Genomic DNA, 16,506 nt, shown 5'->3' with positions numbered 1-16,506 from the left:
ACAGGGATGCCCTCTCTCACCACTCCTATTCAACATAGTGCTGGAAGTTCTGGCCAGGGCAATCAGGCAGGAGAAGGAAATAAAGGGTATTCAATTAGGAAAAGAGGAAGTCAAATTGTCCCTGTTTGCAGATGATATGATTGTATATCTAGAAAACCCCATTGTCTCAGCCCAAAATCTCCTTAAGCTGATTAGCAACTTCAGCAAAGTCTCAGAATACAAAATCAATGTACAAAAATCACAAGCATTCTTGTACACCAATAACAGACAAACAGAGAGCCAAATCATGAGTGAACTCCCATTCACAATTGCTTCAAAGAGAATAAAATACCTAGGAATCCAACTTACAAGGGATGTGAAGGACCTCTTCAAGGAGAACTACAAACCACTGCTCAATGAAATAAAAGAGGATACAAACAAATGGAAGAACATTCCATGCTCATGGGTTGGAAGAATCAATATCGTGAAAATGGCCATACTGCCCAAGGTAATTTATAGATCCAATGCCATGTCCATCAAGCTACCAATGACTTTCTTCAGAGAATTGGAAAAAACTACTTTAAAGTGCATATGGAACCAAAAAAGAGCCCGCATCACCAGGTCAATCCTAAGCCAAAAGAACAAAGCTGGAGGCATCACGCTACCTGACTTCAAACTATACTGCAAGGCTACAGTAACCAAAACAGCATGGTACTGGTACCACAACAGAGACATAGATCAATGGAACACAACAGAGCCCTCAGAAATAATGCTGCATATCTACAACTATCTGATCTTCGACAAGCCTGACAAAAACAAGCAATGGGAAATGGATTCCCTGTTTAATAAATGGTGCTGGGAAAACTGGCTAGCCATATGTAGAAAGCTGAAACTGGATCCCTTCCTTACACCTTATACAAAAATTAATTCAAGGTGGATTAAAGACTTACATGTTAGACCTAAAACCATAAAAACCCTAGAAGAAAACCTAGGCAATACCATTCAGGACATAGGCATGGGCAAGGACTTCATGTCTAAAACACCAAAAGCAATGGCAACAAAAGCCAAAATTGACAAATGGGATCTAATTAAACTAAAGAGCTTCTGCACAGCAAAAGAAACTACCATCAGAGTGAACAGGCAACCTACAAATTGGGAGAAAATTTTTGCAACCTACTCATCTGACAAAGGGCTAATATCCAGAATCTACAATGAACTCAAACAAATTTACAAGAAAAAAACAAACAACCCCATCAACAAGTGGGCGAAGGATATGAACAGACACTTCTCAAAAGAAGACATTTATGCAGCCAAAAAACACATGCAAAAAGGCTCATCATCACTGGCCATCAGAGAAATGCAAATCAAAACCACAATGGGATACCATCTCACACCAGTTAGAATGGCCATCATTAAAAAGTTGGGAAACAACAGGTGTTGGAGAGGATGTGGAGAAATAGGAACACTTTTACACTGTTGGTGGGACTATAAACTAGTTCAACCATTGTGGAAGTCAGTGTGTGATTCCTCAGGGATCTAGAACTAGAAATACCATTCGACCCAGCCATCCCATTACTGGGTATATACTCAAAGGACTATAAATCATGCTGCTATAAAGACACATGCACACGTATGTTTATTGCGGCACTATTCACAATAGCAAAGACTTGGAACCAACCCAAATGTCCAACAACGATAGACTGGATTAAGAAAATGTGGTACATATACACCATGGAATACTATGCAGCCATAAAAAATGATGAGTTCATGCTCTTTGTAGGGACATGGATGAAACTGGAAACCATCATTCTCAGTAAACTATTGCAAGGACAAAAAACCAAACACTGCATGTTCTCACTCATAGGTGGGAATTGAACAATGAGAACACAGTCACACTCTGGGGACTGTTGTTGGGTGGGGGGAGCAGGGAGGGACAGCATTAGGAGATATACCTAATGCTAAATGACGACTTAATGGGTGCAGCACACCAACATGGCACATGGATACATATGTAACAAACCTGCACATTGTGCACATGTACCCTAAAACTTAAAGTATAATAATAATAAAAATAATTTAATTACCTAGAATAAATATGAACCATATATTATAAATAAGAATTCACAAATATACTAATATCCTTGATCACAGTATTCTTCATGGTGACTCTATGAAAGCTGTAATTCCTGTCTGTCAATGTGGAATTCTGTTAAATTTAATAATAACTTGCAACATGTCATAGCAAAATGTCCTACATTAATGTAAACTTGACCTTTACATAATGTAAAAAAAAAAAAAAAAAATCTGACAAATTGTTTTTCATTGGGCCTATTTAAAAGATAAAGTGATACATTACATCCCAAATTTTCCTAATCAAATTTCCCTATGTTTCTTATCTTATACTAGTATCTTTTTTATAGTATTGATCCATTATAGTAGGATTTTATACAGGGAACATGCATATATGTTATGGATATTTTGTATATTACTAAGTGAATCTTTTTTCAAACATTTTATAGTCTACAACTATTTACAAGAATATATACTTTAAATGAATATTTTATACTTCTAAAATTTAGAATAAAATATTAAAATCTTGGAAAAAAAAGAATCAACTTTTAAAAAATTTTCCTGATTGCTTTTCTATTCTTTATTTTTATTAGTTATTATTTCCTTACTTCCACTGGCTTTGAATTTAGTTTGTACTTCATTTTCCAGTTTTTTTTTAAGGTATAAGGTTAGGTTCTTGGTTTTATATCTTCCCTTTTTATTGTAGGCATTGATAGCTATACATTTCTCTCTAAGCATTACCTTCACTGCATCCCTAAAGTTTTCATGTGTTGTGTGTTTGTCTCAAAATATTTTCTAATTCCCTTGTGATTTCTTTTTTGACCTATTGATTATTTAAGTTTATTGTTTAATATTTACAAATTTTTAATTATTGATTTTAAATTTAATTGTTATTGTGGCTGAAGATTTCATCATAGTTCCGTGATTTCATGCCTCTTAAATGTACTGAGGCTTATTTTATGGCCCAATATATGGTCTATCTTTAAGAAAGTTCCATGAGCACTTGAAAAGAATGCATTCTCTGTTGTCATAAGTATCCTATAGATCTCTGTTAGATCTAGTTGGTTTATTTTGTTGTTCAAGTCTTCTAATTTCTTGTTGACTTTCTGCCTAGTTGTTCTATCTGTAATTGAAAGTGGAGCACTTAACCACATATTCTCACTTATAAGTGGGAGGTAAACAATGAATACACATGGACATAAAGATGAAAATAATAGACACTGGGAAATCCAAAAAAGGAAACAGAGGGGAGTGAGATTGAAAAATTACCCACTGGATACAATGTTCACCATTTGGTAATGAGTACACTAGAAGCCCAAACCCCACAATTACACAGTATACCCATATAACAAACCTACACATGTACCCCTGAATCTAAAATAAAATTAAATTTACAAAAAATGTGAGTGTGGTATTTAATTGTCCAACTATTATTGTTGAATTGTCTATTTCCCCCTTTAGTTCTGTCAGTTTTTCTTCATGTGTTTGGGGGCTCTGTTGTTAGGTACACATTTATTTATAATTGCTATGTCTTCCTGATAGACTGACCATTTTATCATTATAAAATGCCCTTTTTTAAAAAAATATATTTTCCAGCTGGATCTGGAGACTCTTAAAAATGCTCTTCTTTATCTCGTAACAACTTTTGTCTTGAGGTCTAAATTGTCTGATATTAGAGTAACCATTCTCTCTTTGATTACTACTGTCTGATGTATTTTTTTACTTTCACTTTGTGTGTCTTTGAATCTAGAGTATATCTCTTATGCAAAATGTATATTTGAATTATGTTTTCTTCCTTTTTTTTTTTTGACCAATCTCTTACTTTTAAACATTTTGTACTTATTTATTTTTAGAAACAGGGTCTCACTCTGTCACCCAGGCTGCAGTGCAGTGGTATGATCTTGGCTCACTGCAGCCTCAACTTCCTGGGCTCAAGTGATCCTCCCACCTCAACCTCCTGAGTAGCTAGGACTACAGGTGCATGTCATCATGCCTGGTTACTTAAAAAAATTCTTTTTGTAGAGATGGGGCCTTGCTCTATTGCCCAGGCTTGTCCCAAGCTCCTGGCCCCAAGCAGTCTTCCTGCCTTGGCCTCCCAAAGTGATGGGATTACAGGTATAAGCCACCACACCCAGCACAATCTCTGGCATTTGATTGGATTTTTTAGTCCATTTACATTTAATGTGGTCATAGTCATTGATTTGGTAGGATTTATGTCTTATTTTGCTATTTGTTTTCTATAAGTCTTAAATATTTTTTGTTTCTCTGTTTCTTCATGCTTGCTTTTGTGGTAGATTTTTTTCTATCATTTTAGCCTTGCATTTCATTTAAATAGTACACTATTTTAATTCCTTTGTTGTCTCTTTTAGTACGTGTTTTTGAGTTACTTTCTTAGTGGCTGGTCTGGGGATTATCATTAGTATCTTATTTCAAAATAATCTAGTTAGGATTAATACCAACTTAATTGCCATCATATGAAAAGCTTTGCTTCAGTATAACTCCATTTCCTCCTTCCTCCTTTGTGCTATTAGTTTTAGACAAATTACATTTTTCTAAATTATAAGCCTATCAATATAATTTTATAATTATTGTTTTATGCAATTATCTTTTAAATCACATAGTAGAAAAGAGAAGTTACAAATCAAAAATATATTAATACTGACTTTATAGTATACCTATGTAGTTACCAGTGCCCTTTATTTCTTCATGTGGATTTGAGTTCATGTGTATGGTCCTTTCATTTTAGCCTGAAATATTCTCTTTAACATTTCTTGCAGGGCAGGTCTGCTAGTGAAAAAATTTCTCAATTTTTGTATATCTGAGAATATCTTACTTTCTCTTTCATTTTTGAAGCATAAAACCATAGTATTCCTGCATACTACAAATTTCTGCATACATAGAATTCTTGGCTGACATTCAAAGTCTTTTAGCACTTTGAATATGTCATCCTCCTGCTTTCTGGCTTCCATGGTTTCTGCTGATAATTCATGTTAATCTTATTGAGGATCTCAATCTCTCTCTCTCTCTCTCTCTCTCACACTCTGAGTTAAAAAAAGTCTTGCTCTATCACCCAGGCTGGAGTGCAGTGGTACAATCACAGCTCAGTGAAACCTCGACTTTCCAAGCTCAAGCAATCCTCCCCACCACAGCCTCCCAAGTAGCTGGAACTATAGGTGCACACGACTTTGCCTGACTAATTTTTGTATTTCTTATAGAGACAGGATTTCATCATGTTGCCACGCTGGTCTCAAACTCCTGGGCTCAAGGGATCCACCCATATGAGCCTCCCAAAGTGCTGCAATTACAGGCATGAGCCTGTAATGCCTGGCTGTTTTGTTTTGTTTTGTTTTAGAGATTCTGTCACCCAGGAGTGTAGTGGTGGGATCATAGCTCACTGCAGCTTTGAGCTCCTGGACTCAAGTGATCCTTCTGCCTTAACCTCCTGAGTATTTAGGACTACAGGCATGCACTACCATGCCCAGCTAAATTTTTTATTTTTATTTGGATAGAGATGAGATCTGACTACATTGCCCAGGCTGTTCTCAAACTCCTGGCCAGGCCTGGCCTCAAGCAATCTTTCTGTGTTGGCCTCCCAAAACACTGGGATTAGAGTCATGAGTCACTGTGCCTAGCCTTTACTAAGGATCTGTTGTATATGATAGTCATTTTTCATTTTCTACTTTCCAGATTCTCTGTCTTTACCTTTTAACAGTTTGACTATGATGAATCTTTGAGCTTATCTTACTCAGAGTTTGTTAAACCTCTTGAATATATAGATTACTGTTTTTCATCAAATGTGGGAAGTTTCGGCTATTATTTCTTCATATATTCTTTCTTCCCCTTTCTCTCTCTCTCATTTACTTCTGGGATTACCATTTTGCTATGTTGGCACACTTGATGGTGTCCCACAGTCTCAGAGGCTCTGTTCATTTTTCTTCATTTTTTTTCTTTTCTGTCAGAGTGCATCTCAATTGATCTATATTCAAGTTCACTGATTACTTTTTGACAGCACAAATCTACTCTTGAGCTCCTCTAGTAAATTTTAGTAAATTCTTTATTTTTTTACTATACTTCTCAACTCCAGAATTTTATTTTTAGATGGGGTCTCATTCTGTCACCCAGGCTGGAATGCAGTGGCATGATCTCAGCTCACTGCAACCTCCGCCTCCTGGGTTCAAGCAATTCTTGTGCCTCAGCCTCCCAAGCAGCTGGGACTAGAGGCACTGCCACTATGCCCAGCTTATTTTTGTAATTTTGCAATTTTAGTAGAGATGGGGTTTCATGATGTTGGCCAGGCTCGTCTTGAACTCTTGACCTCAGGTGATCCATCTGCCTCGGCCTCCCAAAGTACTGGGATTACAGGCATGAGCCACCACGCCCAGCCCAGAAATTATTATCATTATTATTATTATTGAGACAAGGTCTGGCTCTTTTGCCCAGACTGGAGAGCTATGGTACAATCTCACCACAACCTCCGCCTCCCAAACTCAGGTGATTCTTGTGCCTCAGCCTCTCAAGTAGCTGGGACTACAGGTGCATGCCAGCACACACAGCTAACATTTATATTTTCAGTAGGAATGGGGTTTCACCATGTTGGCCAGGCTGGTCTCAAACTCTTGACCTCAAGTGATCTGCCCACCTTGACCTCCCAAAGTGCTGGGATTACAGGTGGAGCCACTGCATCCAGCAACTCCAGAATTTTAAAAATAATTGCTATATTTTTATTGATATCCTCTGCTTGATAAAATATTACTCTCATAATTTAATTCTTTAGATACAATTTCCTTTAGTGCTTTGAACATATTTATAATCGCTGATTTAAAGTCTTTGTCTGAGCCAAGCATGGTGGCTCACACCTGTAATTCCAGCACTTTGGGAGGCTGTGGTAGGTGGATAGATTGAGGCCAGGAGTTCAAGACTAGCCTGGCTTCAGGTAGAAATACCAGGTACAATTTGTTTTTCTTTGTGTAAATAAATAATACATCTGTTTATGCAGTGTTCTTTTAAGGAAGACAATTAAAATTCTTAACAGTAAACAGTTTCAAGAATTGTATGTCAGAGCCGGGTGGATCACTTAAGGTCAGAAATTAGACACCAGCCTGACCAACATGGCAAAACCCCGTCTCTATGAAAAATACAAAAGTTATCCGGGCGTAGAGGTGGGAACCTGTAATCCCAGCTACTCAGGAAGCTGAGGCAGGAGAATTGCTTGAACCCAGGAGAAAGAGGTTGCAGTGAACCAAGATCGCACCACTGCTCTCCAGCCTGGGTGACAGAGCGAGACTGTGTCAAAACATACATACATATATACATACAGAATAAATAAAAATAAAGCTTTTGTCTGGTAAATCCAATGTTTCAGTTTCCTTAGAGATAGTTTCTATCAACTGTTCTTTCACCCTGTGTATGGGCCATTTCTCATTTCTTTGGGTGTCTTAATATTTTGCTTTTGGCAAATGCCCATGGGGTAGAGCACACAGAGAGTCGGGTCAAACAAAAACAAGCCCTGAGAATGAAGCTTTTCAAGGGATTTCAAGACAAGTCAAAAATGACATTTCTTTGGGTACAGGGCTTCTCAAAGAGCTTCAAATCTGTGTTCAACTTCTAGTGACTTGTAAGCTGTTGATGTTCAGTTTCCATGGATGTGAGGCTGCTGGTTTTCAAGGCTGTCATGGAGCTAGGAAGAGAGGGATGGGAATAGGACAATTTCAAGTGGCACAAAAATCATTGTTATTACCAAGATTCAGCCATGTTTCTCAAATAAATGCTCCAAGAATTGCTGCAAGCATTTGGTTTATTTCCAGTGGTTTGTTGTTTATACTTTATTTATTTATTTATTTATTACAGAGTCTCGCTCTGTCACCCAGTCTGGAGTGCAATGGCGCAATCTCGGCTCACTGCAGCCTCCGCCTCCTGGGTTCAAGCGATTCTCCTGCCTCAGCCTCCCAAGTAGCTGGGATTACAGGCACACACTACCATGCCCTGCTAATTTTTGTATTTTTAGTAGAGACAGGGTTTCACCATGTTGGTCTTAAACTCCTGACCTCAAATGATCCGCCTGCCTTGGCCTCCCAAAGTGCTGGGATTACAAGTGTGAAAACACGCCTCCAGTGTTTTCAAAAAGGTGATTTTGATGATTTTTGCCAGTGTTCTTGTTTCTTTTTTGGAGGAGCATATTTTTGGAGGTCCTTAGTTCACCATTCCTGAAGTGCTTTCCAAACTGTATCATTGTGAAATGAAATGGAGACTCACTATTTAAAGGAAAAATTGCCTTTTCCTTTTGTTTCCACTTCTTCATTTATCCCTCGTCCAAATGCTGAAGTTGTGCCTTGGGTTGCCATTACTTCATTGTAGTGGTTCTTACCCCAGCCAACAGCAAGCTCTTTTCTGTCAGATAAAATCATCTCTTTTCAGACTTTTATATATGGCTTCCCAGACGCATTTGTGATTGTTGACATTGCCCTTCTTAGAAACCCTTTCCTCTTGGGCTTGCAAAACTTTTCTATGTCTCTCCTCCTACCTCTAATATTATTTCATCTATATTTCTTTTGGAAGAATCTTTTATTCTTTCTGTTCCTTTACCATTGGTATTTTCTAGAATTCTACCCTCAATTCTTATCTCTTTGTACACTGCCACTCACCTCCAGGCCAGGGAATAGTATTTATATCCAAGGATCAAACCAACATCAACATATTGATGTTTAAATTTTTTACTTTCAGTTCTTACAATCTAGACACAAACGCCTGACTTTTTACTGGACATCTCATAGCTGATAATACTTCCTAGCAAGTATTGAGACATATGAGGTTACAGACACTATGCCAGTTGGTTTATATGTATTATCCCTAATCTTTCTAATAATTTCATATAATAGGTATTATTACCCATTTTTTACATATTCAAGATCAGTCTGCTAAAAAGCAGAAAAGCTAGGACTTGAACTCAAAGTTGTTGCCTTCCAAACCTATGCAATTATCTCATCTATAAAATAGGAACAGGTCAGGCATGGTGGCTCACACCTGTAATCCCAGCACTTTGGGAGGCCTAGGCAGGTGGATCACTTGAGGTCAGAAGTTTGAGACCAGCCTGGCCAAACACGTGAAACCCCATCTCTACTAAAAATACAAAAAATTAGCTGGGCGTGGTGGTGGGTACCTATAACCCCAGCTACTAGGGAGGCTGAGGCATGAGCATTGCTTGAACCCAGGAGGTGGAGGCTGCAGTGAGCCAAGATCGTGCCACTGTACTCCAGCGTGGGTGACAGCCAGACTCAGTCTCAAAAATAAAATAAAATAGGAACAATAATGTAATACTACCCTTATGAGGATTAAATGAGTTAATACTTATAAAGCATTTAAAATGGTATCTGACCCATAGTAAAAATTTATACGTGTTAGCCGTATTATTATTATGGAATGCTGCCTCTCAACTTATCTCCCCATCTCTCTGCTTTCTCTACCCACCTGTCACCCCTCAAAATACTCTCTCCTTCTTGTGTTCCCTATTTTGGTCAATGATATAACCATATACTCTGCCACCCAAGAAAGACGTATCAGAATTCGCTTTCACTTTTACTTCTCCTCCATCCCTCCACGTTTAGTTGGTTGCCAAGTCTCATTGCGTCGTTCTTCAAGCTATCTCACCACCCCCAGCTCTCTAATTCAGGCTCCCATCATCAGGATTATCGCAATATCACGTAACTTGTCTCCCTCGGTCTCTCCTTCCTCAGCTCCATTCATTCAGCAAAGAGTTTTCTATACCTATTATATATCAGGTATTCTTTCTAACACATGGATTTGATTATATCACTTCCTTACTTAAAGAATTTAAAAGAACAGTTCATTGCCTATTAGAATTAAGCACAAAATCTTCAGTGTGGAGTTTAAAACACTACGCAATATTTTCCCTGTACTGCAATTCCATCCTTGCTTCCCACGAAACTTTTAAAACAATACCCTTGTGTTTTTGCCATACCAGACAACCAGTCATTCCCTTAAGACATCATGATGGTTCACCCTTCCATGCTTTGGCTTATGCAGTCCCATATGGCTGGAATTCCTTTCCTGCCTCCACCTCCACACTCTTCAATTTCCCACACAGCCTTGAAAATGCAGCTCAAGTGTTACCTCTCCTACAAAGCATCCCTCAGTGTCTACCCACCTGCAATACTGGGACACAATGATTCCCTCCTGTCTTCCCCACAGACCATTGTTCATACCCACGAAAAATGGGGTAGTCATGTGGACTCCCTCCCTCAGTAAATCTGTGATAAAGGGAAGGATTCGTTCCTTACGTTTTTGTATCTTCAGCATCTAGCAGAATTCCTGACATAGATCACATTTTCAGTCAATTTTGCTTGCTTCTCTAATGATACAAAAAGAAGTGTCTATCTCTGGCGACGGAAATTGTGACTGCACAATGATAAAGGGTTTGGAGTGTGGTAGAACTGATTTTAAATAAGGAAACATATTTAAATTTTCCTTAAACATTGTTGGTTATTTGAGAAATGACCAAGATTTTCCTAGCGGCCTGAAAGGCAGGGAAATGGGTGAGAAGATAAAATAGGCTTCAGCCTTCAGTGAGGAAAGGACTGGCTGTGCCTTACTTATATAATGTCTAAAACCAACAGGACAAACTCCACTTTAATTTTGATACTTTAGCCAAGAAAACACTCCAGAGGGCTGAAGAAGGGACCCGCTGGGGCTGCTGCTGAGCTGCGTCTTTGGTCTTCCGCCTTTTTGTGACTTGAGCTGAGCCCACAGTAGCATCCATGTCAGCCATTTTGATTCATGACCAAACAATTCAATGAACTCTCGGTATTTTGGCAAAACAAGGAGCTTGAATAAACATGTTGACTTAAATGGATCAAAATAGATGGTTATTCTGGATAACTGACCACCCAGCTTCAGTCTTGCCCAGAAACAAACCTTATATTCTTCTCTTTGGCATTCTGACCCACACCTTCTGGAGATTCTCTGGTTGACTAAAAATAATTCTAATAAGTGGCAAAATTAATGTCTTTTTGGATTCCAAAATTAAAGAAAGAAAATCACTGTTTGAGTTCCAGGGAGTCAGTCTAGTTGCCTAATATAAACCTCAGAAACAGTCATTCACCTGAGTTTCAAATAGAGAAATAATGTGGAAACTTCCCTTTGGGACTTCAACATTTTCCTTGCAGCATCAGAACGTGATGTAACTCTGTGTATTCATGTATTTCAAGCTTGTGAAGAGGACCGGTGCCATATCTGTGTTGTGACTTAAATCACGACCTGTTTCCTCGGCAAGCTGGTTTCCTTCAATGTTTGCTTTCTCACAGTGGTACCGATTTCTGCTCTTTCCATTTCCAAAAGTACTAAAAAGCCATTGATGGCACATGGAAATTTTTGAGAAACACATTTAGAAACCATTTGGCAGGATGTGTGCTTTCTGGGAGAACAAGCCTTCTTTCCCTGTTATTTTCCCTTTGGAACATTCACAGGAAAACAAGACCTCTGCTCTTTAAAGATCTTTTTTGTGTGTGATGGTGTAGTCCACACCTACAGAATCTTCCAAGGAATCACAATTAGGGCTTTAAAGATGTATTTAATCATATTTTCCTCGTCTACATTGGCTTTCCACATAGGTGGGGTGGGTGTTACTGCTGACACAGACAGCCACATATGTGGTATTTCAGCGACACTGGCTGCCTGAGAAAACACTCCCTTTTGCCCTTCGCTGCTCCTTTTTACTCCAAAAGAGATTAGGCTTCCAGTGCACACAGCTAGGAGAGGTACTATAAGGCATAATCACCCACCCCTTCTCAAGAGAGCATATCTTGAAGGGGTAATACCACAAAGGAGAAACGGGGGAAACCAGTGCTACAGGTCCATTTTAGACGTATCATCATTGAGCTGATCCAACCTTATTTCTCAGACACTGATCTTCCTTTTCTCCCTGCCGCTGTAGAATCATTCATGATAATGTTGTATCTTGTTTGCAAAACATTTCATCTTAATCCTCTGGGAGAACACTTATTTGATACTGGATCAACAGTTGTCATGGAGATGATTCAAAACAGGAAGTTATCTTTATATTTTGTATTTGGATGAACAAATGACTGGACAACCATATTTAGCAATTATTAATAGAGAAAAATTTAAATGTTAATGGAGTTTACCCAAGCATAGTTGTTGCCTGGGAGGTTCTTGGTAAGTGCAACCGAAAGGGGTTTATAAAAAGAAGCAAAATTTTAGTGCTCAAAATCCACAAGAGCTTATAGAGATTTATCTAGAAGGCATGGGTCATGCTTACTTGTTTTATGTGCAGTCTTCAGGATGCTGGGAAAATCGAGGTTCTACTTCTGAGTGGTGGCATCCTGTTTAAAATAAAGGTCCAAAGTAACATTCAACTGATTAATCAAGACAATTTGAGGCACTTAGTAGCCTTAGGGATCCAGAATCTTTCCATCTGTTTCTTCTGTCTTTAGACATTGTCTTGGCCAGAGTTTACTGAGCACACAGTGACTATGTGTTCAGCCATGTACGAGGTCCTCTGGGAACCCACAAAGAAAGTGAACAGTCTGTGTAATACGGACTCATGGCAAAAGGCACAAACATTAGTATATGCATAAACAATAACTGATTCACCACTATACCTGTACATGAGTGAAATGGGTACTAAGAGGTTATTTGATGGCAATAAATTCCAAGGATAATCAGTCGTTCATGATGAAATGTGAAAGTTAATTTTTTATACCAGCTTAAATCTTTTATTCTTGCTTAGGAGTTTCCTCCCTCCCAAGACAGCAAAAATGTTTATGATCTGTTTTACATCATTAACAATTCAAACATGAATTTATGAAATGGGTCTGCGTATCTATGGACAAAACTATTTTGCAAAAATGGTAAGAATTATTTAAATTTTCTAAACAAAATGGGATGATCTCATGTTAGTACGATACCCATGCTGTCTGGGGATCAAAATGAAATCGCTCCCTGAAGAAGTATTTAAGAAAGCATAAGAGACGTCATCCCAAATTGCCAGTGTACCTATTTTGGACAGATGAATATTGCTTAAATGCCATTTTTAAAAGGCAGAAAGAGATAACAAAGTGTAAACATATTTATTTTTCCTTTAAGAAGGAAAAGCCCACTCTCTAGGGCTCTCCTCTATAAGGGAAGCATCAAAAAGATTACGCAGTTCAGCCAAATTACATGCACCATATGCTTCGAACCTCAGGTTGTGACTATTTTGGTTTGATTTATTGCTTTGATTTCATAGGAATACACCCCTCTACTTGAAGGGCTTGTTAAATATTCTACCACTATTCTAAAGAATTAATTGCAACAAGAAAGGTCTCACATTATGCTAAGTGAACACTTCTTCGCTAATTTGCCAGATTGCCTTCCTCAAGCTCCAGCACGTGAAAAATGCCATCCTTGCCATAGTGACGTCACCAGGACATTGCTGGTTGCCCTTATGGGCTCCAGCTGGGTTTCTAGTTAACACCAGCCATGCACTCTAAATCAAGCATGTCGTCTTCCCGGGCAGAATAACATACTGCAAAAGGTTACTGTTGCCAAGAGTTTGTCCATGATGTAAAAATACACAGAGTGTTTACTGATTTTCATTCAGTATTTAAAAATGATTTATATGGAGTAATGATCACATCAGGTTTTCTCACGCACACAGCCTCAGAGGCAGCTGTCCAAAATCTTACCAGAAATGTGGCCTATTAGATCATCTGGGGTCATCTACTAGAAGTGTTGAATATAATTCCTGATGTTCCCAGAGAGGTGGGAGATTTTATATAAGACATTCGGGAAGGTCTTCCAATTCTAGCAGCTTGGGGCTTCTGAAACTAAACCAAGTCTAGTTTCTCTTCATGCTGGTGCTTCCTCAGCATCACTTGCTAATTTATACATCAGAGGGCAACACAGGGAAGGAAGGAGGATAGTGTTTCTGTGAGCTGATTGGTAGCAATTGGAGTGACGGTTCTTTGGGAGAGTATAGCAGTATGGACTCAGTTTAGCTTTGGATAAGTTTATCTATCTGGATGGTAAATCTTGACATTTATTAACTAAGAATAAAGTTGATACAACTTATTTTAGTTACTTTGCAAATTTTAAACATACACAAAAAAGACAAAATAGTATAAAGATCCATAGAACTAATCACTCAACTTCAAAAAATATCGATTTATAGACAATCTTATTTCATCTCTATCCTACTTACTAATCTCCACCTCACCCCGTAATATCTTTTGATGACTCTCGAAAATATGAAAACTCTTTCTTAACATACAATTATTTCTCCTAAAAATTTAAAAATTTTGACCAAATATTTAGTGCTCAAAAGTCTAATTTGTGTCATGTTAGGAATTTTTAAGTTTGTCTGTTAGGACAATCCAAGTAAGTCCCACACCTTGCAATTGGTTAAGTTTCTTTTAATTCATAGGTTCTCTCTCATCTCTTTGCTTCTCTTCTCCTTCTTCTCCCTCTTCTCCTCTTATTTGTTGAAAAAAACTGGGGCCGGGTGCAGTGGCTCACACGTGTAATCCCAGAACTTTGGGAGGCCGAGATGAGTGGATCACTTGAGGTCAGGAGTTCAAGACGTGAGCCAAGATTGTGCCACTGCACTCCAGCCCAGGTGACAGAGCAAGACTGTCTCAAACAAACAAAAAAAGGATCCTTTATTCTATAAAATTTCTTACAGTACACTTTTCTGATAACATCTCATGATGTCATTTAGCATGTTCCGAGGTCATCTTATTTCCTACACAATGTCAGTTGGCTTTAGAGGATTGATCTGCATCAGGTTGGGTTTTTGGGGGCAAGACTACTGTATTAGTTTGTTAGGGCTGCCATAACCAAGTATCACAGACAGGGTGGCTTAAACAACAGAAATGAATTTTCTTACAATTCTTGAGGCTAGAAGTTCAAGATCAAGGAGTCTGCAGTGTTGATTTCTCCTGAGGGCTCTCTCCTTGGCTTGTACATGGCCATCTTCTCCCTGTGTCTTTACATGGTTCTCTCTCTGTACCTGTCCAAATTTCCTTATGATCTCACAATTAGGAGGGATTAGGGCCTACCACAATGACCTCATTTTAACTTAATTACCTCTTTAAAGGCCCTATCTCCATATACAGTCACATTCTGAGGTAGTGGGAGTTCGAAATTCACCATATGAACTTGGAAACGATTCGTCCCATAACACCTACTCTTGGATGGTGGTGTGTTTTTCCACCAAGAGGCACTAAATATCTCAGCGTCACTCTTTTTGTGGTTTTGGCAGCCCTGGATTTTCAGTCCCTAGATTCATCGATTTATCAGGTTTCCAAAGTGTTGATGTCCTAATTCTGTTGTTCCTTGTTTATTTTTTTAGCTGAATAAGTTTGATTCTTTTTGAAGTCATTTTATTTTCTATTTGGTTATGCAGTAATGTATTACAAAGGTGGAATTAATATTTCTTTCCTCTTATTTACCGTTTTCAAAATAATGAGTTGGTTTTAAAATAATGTGACCAGTTTGTTGTGTTTTTCGTAAAGTGACAGTATAGACTTGTGAATGTTCATGGATACATATGTGGATATGTATGTATGATGTATATTGATCCATTGCAGCTATTGCCCTTATTGTTCAAGTTGTCCAATTTTTTTGGCCAGCAAAAATCTCTCCAAGTTTGGCTCCTAAGTCCCTTAGACAGGACTGCAGTAGTCTCTGATGGCTTTCTTGCTGTCTGATATGGCAAGATGTTCTAGGTTCATCTTTTTCATTTCCTTCTCCAGATCCAGAATCAGCCATTTCTTCAAGAAGCACCAATTTCTTTTAGGAGGAAAGGTATTTGAAGAATCTGAGTATTAGGAGACATCACAGCTACTGAGTTGATCTCCATGTCTAGGCCTTTACAGAGAATAGCACCAGAAAAAAATGCAAATGCACACGTACAGATAGACAAATAGACATATATAATCTTCCAATCAAATTCAGCGTTTGTTTTTCAGGTATTTTATGTGAACATCTGTGTTTTCTTTCTCCCACTCCAAGAATGCTGGTACTCAACCAAACCGGTAATGATTGAATAAGAACATTATATGATGGATCATTTATCCCACAATATACCCACAACAGAATCTGAGTAACACTATGAATGCCTCAACCAAGCTTTCTGCTGTTCTTTTGGTTCTCTGGATACACCACAGTAGAGATTTATACTCATTGGGTGGTTGAGGTGGGAGGATTGCTTGAGGCCAGGAGTTCCAGACAAGCCTGGGAAACATAAAGAGACTCTGTATCTACAAAAAAATTTTAAAAATTAGCTGGCTGTGGTGGTGCCTCCCTGTAATCTCAGCTACTTGGGAGGCTGTGGCAGGAAGATTGTTTGAACCCATGAGTTCAAGGCTGAAGTGAGCTATGATCACATCACTGCACTCTAGGCTGGGTGACAGAGCAAGATGCTGTCTCAAAACAGAAAAAGGA

At 38.4% G+C, this 16,506-nt stretch overlaps 2 long non-coding RNA genes across 2 annotated transcripts in view; both read right to left on the bottom strand.

Annotated features, from left to right (window-relative positions):
• Positions 1 to 16,506, bottom strand: part of LOC131382522 (uncharacterized) — an 80,404-nt gene that overhangs the window by 32,499 nt on the left and 31,399 nt on the right. The window lies entirely within an intron of this gene.
• Positions 7,620 to 15,067, bottom strand: LOC131382523 (uncharacterized). The gene is made up of 4 exons (XR_009212069.1): positions 14,948 to 15,067; positions 12,341 to 12,404; positions 8,302 to 8,436; positions 7,620 to 7,726 (listed from the first exon to the last, which is right to left on the bottom strand). It is a non-coding gene; the product is annotated as an uncharacterized LOC131382523 (long non-coding RNA).

Source organism: Hylobates moloch, unplaced genomic scaffold (assembly GCF_009828535.3).
Source record: "Hylobates moloch isolate HMO894 unplaced genomic scaffold, HMol_V3 SCAFFOLD_38, whole genome shotgun sequence".
Taxonomy (NCBI): Eukaryota; Metazoa; Chordata; class Mammalia; order Primates; family Hylobatidae; genus Hylobates; species Hylobates moloch.
The sequence above is the reverse complement of the archived record's forward strand: the minus strand, read 5'-3'. Positions and strand labels throughout refer to the sequence as shown.